This window comes from Diuraphis noxia, unplaced genomic scaffold (genome assembly GCF_037042655.1).
Source record: "Diuraphis noxia isolate RWA-SAM2 unplaced genomic scaffold, SU_Dnox_SAM2 contig0003, whole genome shotgun sequence".
Taxonomy (NCBI): domain Eukaryota; kingdom Metazoa; phylum Arthropoda; class Insecta; order Hemiptera; family Aphididae; genus Diuraphis; species Diuraphis noxia.
In genome coordinates, this window is record NW_028301713.1 from 72,816,754 (window position 1) to 72,833,997 (window position 17,244).

The following is a 17,244-nucleotide window of genomic DNA, read 5'->3' on the forward strand; positions in this document are numbered from 1 at the left end:
GTGTTGGACATCGACGCAGCCGCCACCGCCTCGGAAGTACTGGAGGCACTTCGCAATGCGATTCCCGGACAGGACGATCCGGCAGTTATGATCGATAGGGACGTAGTCAGTGACGTCAGGATATGGGGCACCCGATCCGGACAGCAGATAGCGACGGCGAAAATGCCCAGTAGCATTGCCGCCAGCATTGCTAGGGTCCCGATCGGGTGGACCATGTGCCGCGTCCGGCCAAGAACGCTGCCACCGGAGAGGTGTTTCAGATGTCAGGCCTTCGGTCACAACTCCAGATCTTGCACCGCGGAGGACAGGACGGGCGCCTGCTGGAGGTGCGGCGTGGTAGGCCACTCAATGAGGGACTGCGCCGAGGGTGACGACCGTTGTGTGGCCTGTGAAACCGCTGGTCTGCCGAGGGTCGCGCACAAACCAGGCTCCGGGGCGTGCGCCGCTAGAAGACAATCGGGAGTAGCCAAGATCTCAGATGATTAACTTCCTGCAGATTAATCTGAACGCAAATTGGGCTGCGGAACAGCTTATGGCACAGACGGCGGAAGAGATCAGGGCTGACATCCTTATCGTGTCTGAGCCGGCCACCCCCTATGGCCATGAGGACCGGTGGTGCTTCAGCACGGATCGCAAGGCTGCTGTGGGAACATCACTGCGCTCAGAGCTCAGTCATGACGGTCGGGGCTCCGGCAGCGGGTTCGCCTGGCTGTCGCTCCGGGGGTTGACTGTCTTCAGCTGTTACTGCAGGCCCGGGGCCTCGCTGCCGGAGTATCGACTGTTCCTGGGCGACCTTGAGGCGGCGATCCGTGCTAGAGGGGACTCAGCGATCGTTCTGGCCGGTGACTTCAACGCCTGGAGCGTGGAGTGGGGTTCAAGAACCAACAACCCCAGGGGCGCACCGCTGTCTGATCTCGCCACAAGTCTGGGGCTTACCCTGGCCAACTCGGGCACCTCTCCTACCTTCGTGAGAGGGGCGGCCACATCAATCATAGATCTCACGTTCTATCGAGGTGTGGATCTCATGGACTGGCAGGTACCTGACCTGGAGACATTGAGCGACCACAACTACGTCTGTTTCAACACGGCCGACCTAACCCAGGCCCCGGTCCGTGCCGTTATACCCGCTTACGTTGCCCCGGGCTGGTCTACCAAGAAGCTCGACCCAGACGCTCTGTGTCGTCATCTGAGCACCACGCACCTAGGAGCTACCATCGGTGCCGCTGGTGCTGAGGCAGCGCTGTCTTCGGCTGAATCACTGGACGTGTTTCTGTTCGGCGCCTGTGAAGCTTCCATGCCCAGGAAGAGAAAGGGCCCTCAGGGCAGGCGGCCGGTGTTCTGGTGGTCGGATAAGATCGCCGATCTGCGGCGCCAGTCCCTTGCCCTCCGTAGGCGATACCAAGCCTGTATCAGACGCGCCAGCCAGCCTGGAGTACATGAAGCTAGGCTTTCCTATATTGCCGTCAAGAGGGAGCTCCGTATAGCCATCCGGGAGGCGAAAAACAAGTGCTGGGCTGACTTGTGCGCTCAGGTTGACACCGACCCCTGGGGCAGACCCTATAAGCTCGTGATGAAGAAGCTCGGCGGCCAGAACCCGACTGCGAGCTCCAAGGGTAGGGAGGCCGTCATCGCCGACGCTCTGTTCCCGGCGGCCCCCGTCACGGATTGGGGTTTGGCTCCGTCCCCAGCGGTGCACAACATCTTCCAGGCATTCGATCCGGTCCTGAACACGCTCGAGTTCACCAGGGTCATTCCAGCTTTCAGGCCGGAGGAGCTTAGTAGAGCAGTCCAGAGGCTCGCACCGGGCAGGGCGGCCGGTCCTTCGGGGATCCCTAACGAGATCCTCAGGGCCGTCGCGCTTGCCCAGCCCTGCGCAGTCCTCCACGTCTTTAACGATTGCCTCAACGCGTTGACGTTCCCACCACGTTGGAAGAGGGCACGGCTAGTGCTACTTCGTAAGGGCCCGGACAAACCTCCGGACGTCCCGTCGAGCTACAGGCCGATCTGTATGTTGGACGCCCCGGGGAAGCTGCTCGAGAGGCTCCTTCTTCAGAGGCTAGAAGAACACCTGGACGCTCACGGGGGACGGAGAAGAGCCCCGAACCAGTTCGGCTTCAGGAGGGGAGTTAGCACGGAGTCAGCAATCGGCACGGTTCTCAGCATCGCCGCCCAGGCGGCCACCACCCCGAGAAGGAAGAGCCTCTGCGTTCTGGTGACGCTGGACGTCAGGAACGCCTTCAACTCTCTGGGCTGGCTGGTCATTGACGCAGCTCTGAGGGGCATTAACACCCCGGAGTACTTGGTAGAGATGCTCCGGTCCTGGCTGGCTGACAGAACTCTACTGACTGGCGAAGAAATGGCTGAGAGACCAGTGACCTGCGGAGTGCCGCAGGGTTCCGTCCTTGGCCCCACCTTGTGGAATGTCGCCTACGACTCCCTCCTGAAGATGGAAACGCCGCCCGGGGTGCAGCTCGTTGGCTTCGCGGACGACCTCGCGGTTGTGGGTACGGCCGTGACCGGACAGCAGCTCGAAGATGCAATAAATCCCACACTGACGGCCATAGACGACTGGATGCGGAGCAGGGGCCTAGAGCTGGCTCATCAGAAGAGCGAGGCGGTGGTGCTTTCCCGGAGGCGGGCGTTTGTCCCTCCGCGTTTGACGGTCGGCGGCCACCTTATCCCATTGCGGAATGAGATCAGGTACCTCGGTGTCATTCTGGACAAGCGTCTGACCTTTGCTGCACACTCTAGTACCGTCGCTGCGAAGGCGGCCCGTTCGGCTGCTGCGCTATCCAGGCTTATGCCCAACATAGGCGGATCGGCTCAGTGGAAGAGAAGGCTGCTCGCGTCTGTTGTGGAAAGCCAGTTGCTGTACGCTGCTCCCGTCTGGATCTCTTCCGTTACAGAAGTCGCCAGAACTAGGGCGATCTTGATCCGTCCGCAGAGGACCGCCGCCTTGAGGGTAATCCGGTCCTACCGCACCGTGTCGGACGAGGCCGCTCTGGTTTTGGCCTGTATGCCGCCCGTTGATCTGCTCGGACTGGAGAGACAGTACATCGGATTCCGACTGCGCGCCGCAACGGAGCCCGGCGAACAACGGCCTTCTAAGGCGGCCGTGAAACGTGAGGCAAGAAGAATCACGATCGTCGCCTGGCAGGCGAGATGGCAGGCTACCCCGAAGGCGGCCTGGACGCGCCGCGTCATCCCTGACCTGGCAAGATGGCTTGGAAGGACTGTCCCGTGGGTGCCTCTGACGTTCCACATGACACAGGCACTCACGGGCCATGGCTGCTTTGAATGGTACCTCCATCGCATGAACAGGGCCGCCAGCCCTCGCTGCTGGCAGTGTTCGGGCGAGTCAGACACCGTTGAACACACTCTGTTCGACTGCCCCCATTGGGACGGCTTTCGCGAAGCCCTGAGTGCCAGGATTGACCATCGACCGAGCACTGACGACGTTCCGGACATCATTTGTGGACCGGCGTTTGAGCTCCTGCCGGCGGACGCTCACGGGAAGGATGCGATCCTAAGAGAAGCCGAAGAGCGGTTCAGGCTGTTCTACGGCATGGTGGAAAACATCCTTTCAGCCAAGGAAGAGGAAGAACGGGTGCGACAGGCCGTGAACCGACATAATTCACCGTAGTTAAACCGTTGTAATTTATTATATAGCCTAATATTGTTCATGTAATAGCAGCGAGTGGGGGATTGGCCCGCCGCTGCTAATTGTCGTATGTTTTTGTTTTGAACAATAAACGATGGGGGCTGGAGGAGAAGTACTGGCACCATAGTTCCTCCTCCAGTCCTCGATACCATAAGGAAAAAAAAAAAAAAAAAAAAAAAGGTAATTGTTTCTGCTGACCACTGTAAACAAGACGGTAAGTAATCCTTTGTCTTATTTCATTTAGGACATACCATAACGAAAGCCATAAATTATATAAAACGGTCGTGCTTATATTAGTAGAGTGCTCGAAAAAGTGCATTTAGTTGTCGTTTTCACATTTATCTCCAAAAGTGCGGCACCAAAAGTAATGTATGTACCGGGAAGTATATAAAAAGAAATCTTAAATGCATAATTTATTTTCAAACTAAACGTGATCCATTTCAAATGATACTTCTAACCATACGTGACTTTGTACAGATCACATTATCGGAATCTTTTATTATTACCACGTTTTTTTCTATATAGAAATTCAAACATTCTCCAAGTCTACTTTTATTCTCTATATTACTCGATCAATTGATTTGTTTTGAGTTTATATACATATTTCTCAACCGATAATTGAAATCCATAGTTTTAACCCTACATTTAAAATCAAGATTAGTTTTGTTGTTTGACCATTCAAGATTTTCAACATTGTATTATTGGATTTATATACCTATATATATATATATAATATGATCGAAAAGAATAGAAACTCAAACATTGTTTAATGTTGAAATATATGTTGATTATAAATTGCAATGTCAATACAATTTGTTGAAATTTATTTGCCACTCATTTTCTGGCGTGTAAGTTAATCAATGGATAATAAAAAAGCTATGCAAATAATTACACAATTACTAACTTATATAATATAACTTTTCAAATTTTAATCACAATTAATTTTAATCACCTAGGTATAACTTCTGAAAAAGTGAAAAGTATAGGTATAACTCTATAATAAATAAATGCAGGAATTTGTTACTTTATAATAATTTATATCTGTTTTATTTTTAAATACTTTTGAATTTATTTTATCAAAATGACAAAGTACGATATTATAAAGATTTTTAAATTACAAATAAAGATACTACTATGTGTAATTTTCACTGTCAAATTGTATACATATCTTATAATGAATAACTACACATTCACACTTGAAACTTGCGAACAGTAGAAACGAATTTCTTGGTTTTATTTTGATTTAATTATTTAATATTTACATTATTTTAAAATATTTATTGTGTTATGAAAATTGTATCGTATTATATTAATTATAAATAGTTCGATGATTTTGGAGATGTTTTTTTTAGAGCAAATACGAATTTATTATGACTATATAATAATTATATCATATTACGATTGGGAACAGAACACCCAAAAATTCATCTTATTTTTATGATTTTTTTTTTTATCATACAGTTGAAAATATATCATCTTAATTAACATAGTATTGTTTAAAATACCCACAAATAATTAATTATTTTATATATATATATATATATTATAATGAAAGATTAATAGTAGGTTAAAGATAAATAAAAATTATTAAAAAACAACCTCATATATTTTTATTTCCTAAAATTAATAATGTTAAGCTTTTAAAATTAAAACTAGTCATTATTTCAAAATTAATACCTTACCGAAGAGGTGGTTCTATGTTACAAATGTTGTACCATTTTCTACCAGAAATCTATTAATTTATACTGTCGTCGGTGATTTTATGGTACTAGTAATAGTTAAGCTATGTTAACCGAATTTACAATGTGTTAATGTTAGGTAATTAATTTATATGTTTAACGTACGGATACAGATTAACTATGTTTTATTGTTATTTCCTACACAAATATACAAGTGTACAATATTGTAAACTTATAATTTTACATTAACCGATTGTGATTGATCTACGATTTATGATATTATAAATTAATATTTTATACGATCCGTGCGGGATGCACACACATATTTTGATATTGTTGTACTAAGTAGTCTCGAAATTACTGATTAATTTGTTTTTATTACCTACTAATTTCGATATTCGTTACACGTAGATACGTAATATTCAAAGTGCTTGAAAAACGTCCTTTAGATTAGCTAACCTAATACGTATCTAAGCTGCAATACCTTTCTAATAGTTTTTTATATGTATATTATTATGTACTTATTTACATTTTTTTTTTTTTTTTAATGTAGTAAAAATTAGCCACATAAAAGATATAAGTGGAGATTGAAGAAGAATACAAGAAAGAATAAAATTGTAAAATTTTACCTAGCAGTATAATTCACTGTTTCTAAATATAATATTACAAAATAACATCTAAAAATATAAATATTTTGTTTGCAAAGTACAAGATAATTCAATTTAGTTAAATGATTAATGATGAAGAAGTGTTGTAAATCATTTCCAAGTATCTATCAAAATTAATAATGCGTACTTTTTCCCTGCATATTTGATCATATATAATGCTTTAACGAAAACATTGTAAAAACATAGTATTATTACAGAAATTCATTTCGCGGTCGATTTGGTAAAACTTTTTTTCGAAACGCTGAGCTGCCGAACGTAGGTATAGTATACTGTATAGTAGATAGTAGATATTATATACTATGAACGTTAAAAATGTATTTTATTACAGTTATTAAAATAATAAAAAATTTATATTCTATACTTGGTTATTCAAAAACCTAAAATTATTTAAATCTTACATAATATTTGGACAGTTAGATAGTCTCTTGCAATAATTCAGTTTGTAATTAAAAACATTGTAAACAAAACTACTTATGTACATAATTGTATAGATAGAAAAATTATTCAAAGAACAGTTATTAAATACTATCCAGGTAAAATATATTAGATACTTAAGACAATTTTCGGGGAAATGTGGTTTTATCATGACACAACAATCGTCAAACTCATGACGAGTTTTGTATATTTAGTTTGTTGTAATACTTACTTTTAAATTACATTTTCATTTAATATTCTAATACCTCTATTTACTGATGCAAAATCACATAATGTACAAGTAAGTATCTTGGAAATAAGGTATACACATTTCTCGTATATTATTATACTTAACATATAGCTTATTCTGTTCGTTAAATCTTTATTTGTACGGTAGATTTGAGATTCACAATATTTTACAGTCTTTTTTTTATTTTCAATCTGTTGAATTTTTTATTCAGAAACTAAATCTTCACTAAAGATCATATAATTATACAATTTTGACATAACAATGAAAAATATTAAATTAGTTGGTATAAATTTACCATAAAAATAGGCAGTAAACAAAATGTCAGGTAAAAATAATAAAATACACGAGACCTATAAATAATTTTATGTAGTCCAATGATGTAGAATTTTAGTATTATAAAGAATTATACCTCAGAGATATATACAAAATTGTCAAGTGATAAATACACAACACATACTGCATTACTGCTTGGTGTTGTTTTTTAACTTAACATATTTTAGACCAGACATACACATAATATGTGAAATATTCATGATATTGAATTTAAATGAATTTAATTTAGGTAGATAGTAATCCGTATACCAAAAAGAATTATCTATATATATTGATGTAAATAATACAAAATAATATACAAACAAGTATAGTAACTATATTAAAGTTAAAAATGATGTCATTATATGATCTCTAAAAATAAAATAAAATACGATACAAGGACTGATAATTACATTTTAAAATAGTTAAATTTTAATTTTAGCTAACGAGACTTCACTTTTTTAATTCAATTGGTTGTATTATAGTTATATTATATTTATTATAGTTATCAATAAAAATGTAGATAATCCTTACAGTCATAAAATCACTATAACTTATAAAAATTTCATAAAATGATAAATATTAAAATATACATATTATAGTGATTAGTGAACTTATAGGTTTGTTCAAAATTCGTTTATGCTATGTTTTATGGTTACTTTAAGAAATATTATAATAAGTGGTGCGTCTAAATGGTGAAACAAAACACGCCAATTTGTGTATCTTTCACGTCATACTTTATATTTTATTTATGATAAGTTAGCTGTATTGTTTTTCAACAAATTTAAACTCACGACGTAATTGGATAAAATTGTATAGTTTTTATCAACACTGTAACGTATCAATGTCTTCACAATCTTTTAAAACAACTAAATATAGTTTACACTACATTAATATATGAACAAAATCTAATTCTAAAAGTTTTTTAACTTATCACGTATTGATCAGAGTAAGAAAAAATAATGGTATTCTATGAGTATTAAAGCAGTGAGTATAGGATAGACGGATAAGAGGTGAATAAGTGATAAACAAAGGCAGAAATACGTATACATTTTCACTAAATCAACCATGTAATTTTTAGCTCTGATTTAACTGAATTATATATCTGTTCAAATAGATAGGTTATATTCTTGGAATTAGGAAATTTTAATGTGCTCTTAGTAGGCATAGCCATTATATTATAATATATATGTTATTCAGATAAGTATTGTTTGGACCGCAAAGATTTTAATTTTTATGACATTTTTAAACATTACAAACATACTAATTATAATTAATATAGGTACAATAATACATATTATTATTATGTGATTTTAGTTTATAACCATCACATTTATAAAATGTATTACAGAATAAATTTTATTGTTTATTTAGCTTACAGTAAATGTTTGGATTCTTTTAGTACCTATAGGTAAACTTTTGCAATAATAGGAATTTCGATAATTTTTCTTATTTCAATTTATTTAAATGACGATTCAAATATTTTGTTGTATTCAAATTTAATTTTTAATGGAACGTTATTGGTTATTAACGTTTTTTTACTAATTACAAACAACTACGTAAAAACGAAAATATAAAATAATACATTTTTCGGTATTATATCAGATTCTAATATTTACAAAACGGCTCTATGGTAATGGAGAGACCATAGAGTAATATTATGGGAGAGACATATAATACTAAGATTCTAAGATTAAGTCTGTATAATAAATTATTTTCATTATGCGTCAATGTGTCTCAAATTTGGTTGATACAATTCCAAATTCTGCTAACACCCATAATATCCTACTAACAAAAATCATTAAAACTTTAAAGATATTACTTAATTCTATAAAGTTCAAATGTATTTATTTTATAATATTATGCACATCTATAACACACACACAATCATTAATTCACTAAACGTAGGAATAATTAATAACTTGGTTCGATTATAAACAAACGTTTGTTGTATTTATTAATAATTATACCTATCACAATTATTCACTTTATTGTATTATTTTAATATTATTGTTTGAAATACATTTAGTTTTCTTTTTCTATGGAGTTTCTTGAGAGAGAGTTTTATGGAAGTTTTGAATATTTCTTTATTTCAAATATATTTTAATTGCAGGTTAATTGAACTCTTACAATTTCTTCAGTAACCTTATCTAGAATCGTTTGTTGAATACGTAGATTTCAAATTTAATACATCAACTCAAAATAATACGTAATACATTCACGCACTGCAGTAACACACACTGTAGTTCCAGAATTGAATTATTTTTAACGTTATTAGTAATTAAATTTTTATATTCTATAACAGTACTATAAGAGTATTAGGTACATACAATGGAAGTTATAATATGATAAACCTAAACAGTATATAATATTTAAACTATACAATACGTGCATATTATATAGTACCTATATTATAATTATTTTTGTATTAACCCTTCAGCATTTTAAGTGATGAAGCCAAAAGCGTTGCTAGCAATAAAGGAATATATAGTGTAGATTAAGGTATAATAATAGAGTGGTCGCTATGGGTTCATTCGAGAACGATAGAGATAATCGAGAGTGAATACACTAGACAGAAAGATATGCACTGAAATAAAAAGTGAAGTATCTACTGCTAAATATTGAACTCGAAATTTCATTTTTATTTGTGTATTGGATTTCTATGAAAATCATTTTGTGTAAATAATGATTACCTAATAGCAGATGTCTATAGATTATTATTTTAAATTATGCAAGTTTTACAATTGAAATGCTTTTTTTACATAGTTTTTTTTTTTTTTTTTATTAGGGTTAAGGCTTCGACAACTGAGGTAATTAGCCTGATTTTTTACATAAGCAAATTATAAGCAAATTCAATGTTGTAAAATGTATCTATATGTGCAAATCCAGAAAGCTTGTTTATTTTAAAGTATAAAATAGTACATAATATAGTATAGAACAATTTTTTTTTTACAGAATATGTAATACATTATAAACGTCTCAAAATATTACATTATTAATTGATATGTATTATTATACTATTATATACCTTCTGTCATTTAAGATTTAGGTGCACAAGAATGAAGAATTTTTCAATTTGACTTATTCAATTAAATATAGTAATTAAGTAATAATATGATCAAAGTGTGTCTAATATAGACATATATTATGTATTCAAATTTTGAACAGGTCATTGTACTCGTAATTTTGAATCAAATTATAAATCTTTGTATATGATGTGAGCGTTAGTCTATAATTCTAAGAATATTTTTTTTAATATTAATACTCATATTATTAATTATTTTTTTTATTAGTAATAGGGTATGAGCTAATTTTTTCAAAAACAAATCACAAATATTATAATAGATATTATAAAAAATTTAATAATATTATTTCATATAATATTTCTAGCAGTCAAAAATAGTAAATTAATACCGTAGAATTTAATAGTATCCGCAATTTTGACTAATTTAGTCAAAATTTAAAATTCAAAGATATATAAATCTTAATTGTGGCTTCACATTTTTTATTTAATAATTAAAATGAAACTTATTAGAAACCTTGTAATGAATTTTCAAACCTTATATATATTAATCGAATGAATAAATAACTATTAAACAGTTTGCATATTTTGACGAATTTCCTCAAAATATTAATATCAACTGTTTAAAAAATAAAAGTGCTAATATATTTCTTAATAAACATTTGGTGAAAATTTTAAGTATCTACGAATACATTTTGTTTTTGAGTAACAACAAAAAAATAAAATCTATTCTGTTAAAAATTGGGTTTGCATATAAATTTATGTTGTTACTTAATATTTTTTTTTCGATTATTAAGAAAAGAACTGGGAATTTTCAATTATTTTATTCTGTTAAAATTATCAACTATATCCAAATTTCTATCAGATACCACCGTTGGAAATAGGATTATTTTTTTAATACTTTTCGTATGTATACAGACATAAATAAAAAAAATCTTTGTAAAATCAATACATTCATTGCTTGGTTCAGAATCTAAAATTACACGCAATATTATATAATTTCACTTAAATATAATAAAATAAAAATGTATCTTGTATTTTATAACATTATATCTATTTAAATAAGTATACCTATATAAGTTTTTAAGTTTTTTCTCCCCAAAAAGTTGTTTATACGAAATCCGATTAAGATAAACGGTCACTGGCAGCTACCCGCAAGATTAAACATGTTAAGTTGGTTGGCTAAATTCATACGACACAGCCCAAGTTTTGTGACCGTGAATCATTCGTACGAAGTTAACACAAAATCGTAAACTAACTGCTTTTTAGTATAATATATACAATACAACTTTTTTGTCTATATGTAATTCAACATATTTTACTAACTATATTCAAATTGTTGTGTAGGCAGTTGTCTAAGGGCTTCGTTTGAATATATGTTCTAAATATAGATTTAGTAGACGTTAGTAATTTTTCATTTTGACTTTCGAAACGCAGACTTTTTTTAAAAAAATTTTAAGGCATCAACTACATGGCTATTAGCCGGCGTTACATTTTTAAATTACAAACGCAGACTTATATTATGTTCAGTTATGCCATGAATCATTAATTACGTGTTTATGTGAAAATTAAAATATTCATTTCATAAAGGATTCTTATTATAGTTTTATAACTATAATCCATTTAAATGCTTCAATAATGAGATATGATAGAAGATGTCCTAAGAATGGGATCATAAATTAATTATTAATATATAATGTTTATTTAATATTACGAGATTGAGTTGTACTTGTTTTATATAATGGTGAAAACAGGTTAATTATTATTCAAGTCTTATGAAATATAATGGGCATTTTTGACGAATCATAACGAATTACATTTTAAATCATGTAATCAGGAAGTCGTTACAAAAAAAAACTTTTCCTAAGAACGACTTAAACAATTGTTAGAAAAATTATAAATGGATATTAAAAATACATTTTGGTTGGAATGTACAAAGATATAAATGCATAAAACATAAAGCACAGATTATTACAATGCTTGGGCTTATTATAATACAGAATTTAACAAAAACAACTGACTAATGCAGAAATCAATATTATTTTAAGATTATTATTTTTATATACAATTTGTAAATGATCGCGTTATATTTATAGTACACCTACATTTTTATATTTTTACTTCGTAAATTTTAAAGAAAAGTTTTAAAATAGCTTATTTTTAAATCTTATTACAAAAACAATATTATCATATTATGACAATAATTTTGCTATACTATAAAATAAACAGTTATCTAAATCAAGAAGTTAATTTTTTTTTAAATTTTAAACTAGTTAATAATATTTTTTTTTTTGAATAAATTAATTTAAAATATTATAAATATTTTCAAAATATTATTTTACGGAACCTGTCATTAATGTAGCTATTTCTTAAATTATTTATCATTTATGTATTTGTGCGCAACTTTTGTTACGTTTAACTATAGCACAATTTTTTTCAGATTTTTCTGTTACACTCCTTATACATAATATCCTTACTTACTTTAGTTTGATCGTTTTGATATAACTATTAAAATATTGTTTTTGTCAAAAGAAATATAAAATAAGTAAATTTAAATATATTATTACATCTCTTAGAAATATACTCACATTAAAATATTAACATATCATTGAGAGTTTGTATTGTATTAAAAGAAAGTGAATATTTTATGTATAACCATATAGGTTAAAAATGAAACTGAGTATTAGATATATTAAACAGAAATAACAAATAATAACCATTTTACTTTTCCACATAAAATAATTTCACTATAGTTAATATTTCCTAGCGAGTTTATTAACAGTTAACTATAATGTGGCATTGTCTGGATACGATTTGGTTTGTGTATTATAGAGGAATATAATAGGTCATTAATTCTATTACTGGTCCATATTGTATTAATATACAACAAATAATAAAAATACTTAACAATTGACTACCCTTTCTCCCATTATTATTAATATTGTGGTCATATTACAAATCGAGTGGTTTATGAATAAAACATTTTTATCTTCTGAAAGTCGAATAGAAACTAAAACTGATACACGTGATCATTTTAATTTATTCAAAAAATATCTTACTTAAAACTTAAATATTTCATATTGAACGAATATTCAAAACGTTTAGCTTATTAATTTCTTGAAAAAAAAAATGTTATTTGTTAAATGCAAAACAAAAACCATTCTTTTTACTAACCTAACCATTCTTTTTACTTTTTTTTATACATTCTTAAATATGTAACTTATTCAAAAACATAATGAGTTGTAGACGTTGTACTAGTACGAATGAAACAGCTGTTTCAGTTATAAAATGTTTGTACTAAGGATAATAGTCCGTAAAAATGATTAAACGATAATAATATGAAATAGGTAGTTGTAATATTGGATATGGTGTTTACTATACTTGAACAATTGTTATGTTAATAATTTAAATTTATGTTGATAATGATGATGAATTATAACTTCAATTTTCAAGTTTCCAGAGCTAGCTCCTATATGTTTCAAACCCGTAGTGGGTTTAGGCATATCCACCGTAGTGGAGGATATGTTATCTTTAATACATATACAAAATTAAACAACTCAAAAACGTCTCATTCGATTTCGATTTTGATCCATCATCATTTAAAAAAAATGTACGTATTTTATTTGAATTTTCGAACTTGAAATAATTTGAAAGGGCCCAAATATTTTGTAGCTTCGGAATACTGAATGGGTTTAATTTCCCAAATATGGTGGGTTGGAAATTATTACAGTCACATAAATAAGCTACATTTTAATTACTTAGATATATTATAATTACTAAAATTACTTAATTTACCAATACTTTTTTTTTTTTTTTTGCAGATTTGAAATGGTTACCTGCTTATTTGAAACATATATTTATTTTAATTAGAAGAACAGAGATAATACAAATTTTACAATAATAATAAAGATAATTTTAAATTGTATCTTTTATTTCCACTTACAAATAGTTTCATAAAAGATCCCATAATAAAGTATGTAATTTCTAATCAAGACAAACTTGTATAATAAAATTTAAATTTAAAAATGTACTATAAACAATATTGTAACTAATAATGGCCTTCGCTGCCGATGTTAATAAGATCAATTAAAAAAAAAAAAAAAAAAAAATAAAGTATGTAAATGTTTGCACATAAATATATATTATATGGATATTTTAATTTTTATATTAACTTATTAAATATTAATGTATGCAACTTTTATATTGTTAAGGATTAAATATTATTATAGTTTATTTTTAATATAACAAGATGCAACTTAATTAACTGTTCAACAAATAATATGAATTTGGCGTTTAATATTTATATTGAAAAATACAAAATAAATTCAGTAGCCGCTATTAGGGATATTTTATTATAAAATAGTATAATATTAGAGACGACAGTAGGTGTCTGAGAGAAGAATTTTGATGTTCACGAAAAAATATCAAAAGAATGAGAAAAATAAATAAATACGTTTTGTACCTAAACGGTGTAAATTCGACAAGTTTGTGATAAGTGTCACATTTGATCTAAGTATGATTGAAAAATGATGAATTTTATAAATTTACGGAAAAAAAATATAAAACTGGGATTAATAATTTTAAAACATTTACAAATCTGCAGAAAATCAGATTTTCTGATCTAATAGTAAATAACTAATATAATTAACAAAGTTATAAATGCAAGCGGACGTAAATTATTCAATTATCTTTCAAACATTTCTACGATTATGTGTGCTTTAGATACACCTACTTACTTTCCATACGATCAAAATAGAAATTCTGATATTTTAGATATAATTTTACAAAAATCGATCCATTTTTCCATTTACCAAGAACCACTATTTGAACTTGATTCAGACCATTTACCTGTAAAAATTACAATAGATGCGTCTCTATCATTTTCAACACCCACCCGTAAACTAATCACCGGCAAACCAGATTGGGAAAAATTCAAAAACTAATTATTCCTAAAAACATTCTAAACATTTCCAATGCAGATAATGCAATAAAACATTTACGTGAAATCATCTGCCAAGCGGTTGGACACATGTTCAGAAAAACAAAACACGATAACAAATTTTAGTTCTTATCAACTTCCTCATACAATATTAAAATTAATCAGATCAAGACATCAAACGAGGAGACTCTTTCAACTACATAGACTACCGAAAGATCGAGAAAATTTAAATTATCTAACAAAAAAGGTTAAAAACTCACTCGTATAACACAGAATTAACTGTTATCAAAAATATCTATCTACAATACACTCAGAAGACTCCAACTTATGGGTTGCAACGAAAAGATTAATCAAACCGAATACTAATGAAATCCATCCCTTGAAAGCGGGAGGTGCTTATCTAAATACAGAAGCCGATAAATGTGAATTATTTGCTCATACTCTTGAAAACGCTTTCACATTAAACAGCTCGCTAGATAACTCTACAAATTATCTAGTTCAACAAAAACTTGACGAGCCCGATATTCTTCCACAAAATATTTTGCCATACTCAAGCCCTAACGAAATATTAGTGTAGTATACCTATCTCTCGATGGTACACAAAATAATCGATGAACAATTAATACTATTTTGAATAACTTTATAAAACATAAAACAAACATACAAACATACGGGTCTCTATGAATCGCTTGTAAACATATATCGTCTCTCACTCGAAACCCGCACTGTCCCTCACTGTGGTGCTTACGTCCTTAAATATTATTTTACAAAGTGCTGTCTCGCAGCTCATTTGCTTCGTTGGCCTAATATTACGCAATTTAAACATTTGGTTAAAATAAGTAATATTTTGTCTATTATTATTATTAGTTGGCACATTGTCACATACAACATTAGATATAATCAAAAAATTACCAAAAACAAAATCACCCGGACACGATTTAATCACCAATACTGTCCTAAAAAATATACCCAGAAAAGCAATAATATATTTATCCATCTTATTCAATTGCCTAATTTAAATTTGGTTACTTTCCTACCGTATAAAAATTAGCCACAATAATTTTGTTCAAAAAACCAGGTAAAAATAACTCTAATCCCAACAATTACAGACCTATAAGCATTCTGTCCTCTGCAGTTTCAAAAATATTTGAAAAAATTATTTACTCAAGACTTACCAATTAATTAAATGCAATAAATGCTTTCCGCATTTCCAATTTGGATTCAAATCTAACCACTTTACCACTCAACAACTTCTGCGCCTAACAGAGCATAATATAAATGATGGATTTGAAAAAAACTACATATAGGTGCAGCCTTCTTAGACGTAGCCCAAACCTTTGGTCGGGTCTGGCACGACGGACTTTTATATAAATTAAAAACTTTAAACACTCCAAATGCAATATATAATTTAATTAATCCTACCTCTCCGATCGCTGCTTTAAAGTTCAAATTAACGATACCACATCGGAAACAAATCAAATTAACGCAGGAGTACCATAAGGTTCAAAAATTTCACCTTTACTTTTTTACTATTATTAACCTATACGTTTTGTACTCTCCTACAACGAATAATACTGAAGTAGCACTATACGCTGATGACAGTGCTATATACTCAAGCGCTGAAGACGCCGAAACAATAACCCAAAATATTCAAACCCACTTGAATGAAATTCAAAAATGGGGAGATAAATGGAAAATTATATTAAACGCTCATAAGAGTACAGTGGTACTCTTCTACAACCGGCACCCCAAAACTCTTGGTATTCTTTGGTCAATTAATATAAAATACCTCGGTGTAATTTTGGACAAAAAATTAACTTGGACACCACACATCACCTATACCATACCCGTTGATCAATCGACAAACTGCATTAAGCTGGAGATGTTCTCTTATGTTATAAAAGCAAATCCTTTAACCGTTATTTCTATACGCAGTCCCTGTGTGGAGAAATTGTGCAAAAACCCACATACACAAAATTCAATTTTTCCAATCAAAAGTCCTGAAAATGATTTCTAATACTCCATGGTTTGTACGTAATAATGCACTTCACATACACTCCAGCTACCCACAATAACTGAGTACATAAAAAAATTAGCAATTAACTTCTTCGAACACATCAATTCTGCTCCCAGTGCGAAATTTTATAGACCAAGTGATCCACTTTCTGTACACCGACTCAAGCGTGGACGCCCACACAATCTGTTGTTATACCTAACTATGATTATTAATTTTAATTTTCTTCTGATTTGTAAATACTTCAAAACGTAACCGATTGTATCTTTTTTACTAATTATTTTT

The 17,244-nt window shown here is 32.8% G+C and overlaps 1 protein-coding gene and 1 long non-coding RNA gene across 6 annotated transcripts in view; one reads left to right on the forward strand and one right to left on the reverse strand.

The window, feature by feature from the left end:
* Positions 1 to 13,989, forward strand: part of LOC149057733 (uncharacterized) — a 37,390-nt gene extending 23,401 nt beyond the window's left edge. Inside the window, exon 3 of the long non-coding RNA XR_016190998.1 lies at positions 13,828 to 13,989. This is a non-coding gene — a long non-coding RNA (uncharacterized LOC149057733). The remainder of the gene's footprint in view (positions 1 to 13,827) is intronic.
* Positions 1 to 17,244, reverse strand: part of TkR86C (Tachykinin-like receptor at 86C) — a 125,564-nt gene that overhangs the window by 99,455 nt on the left and 8,865 nt on the right. The window lies entirely within an intron of this gene.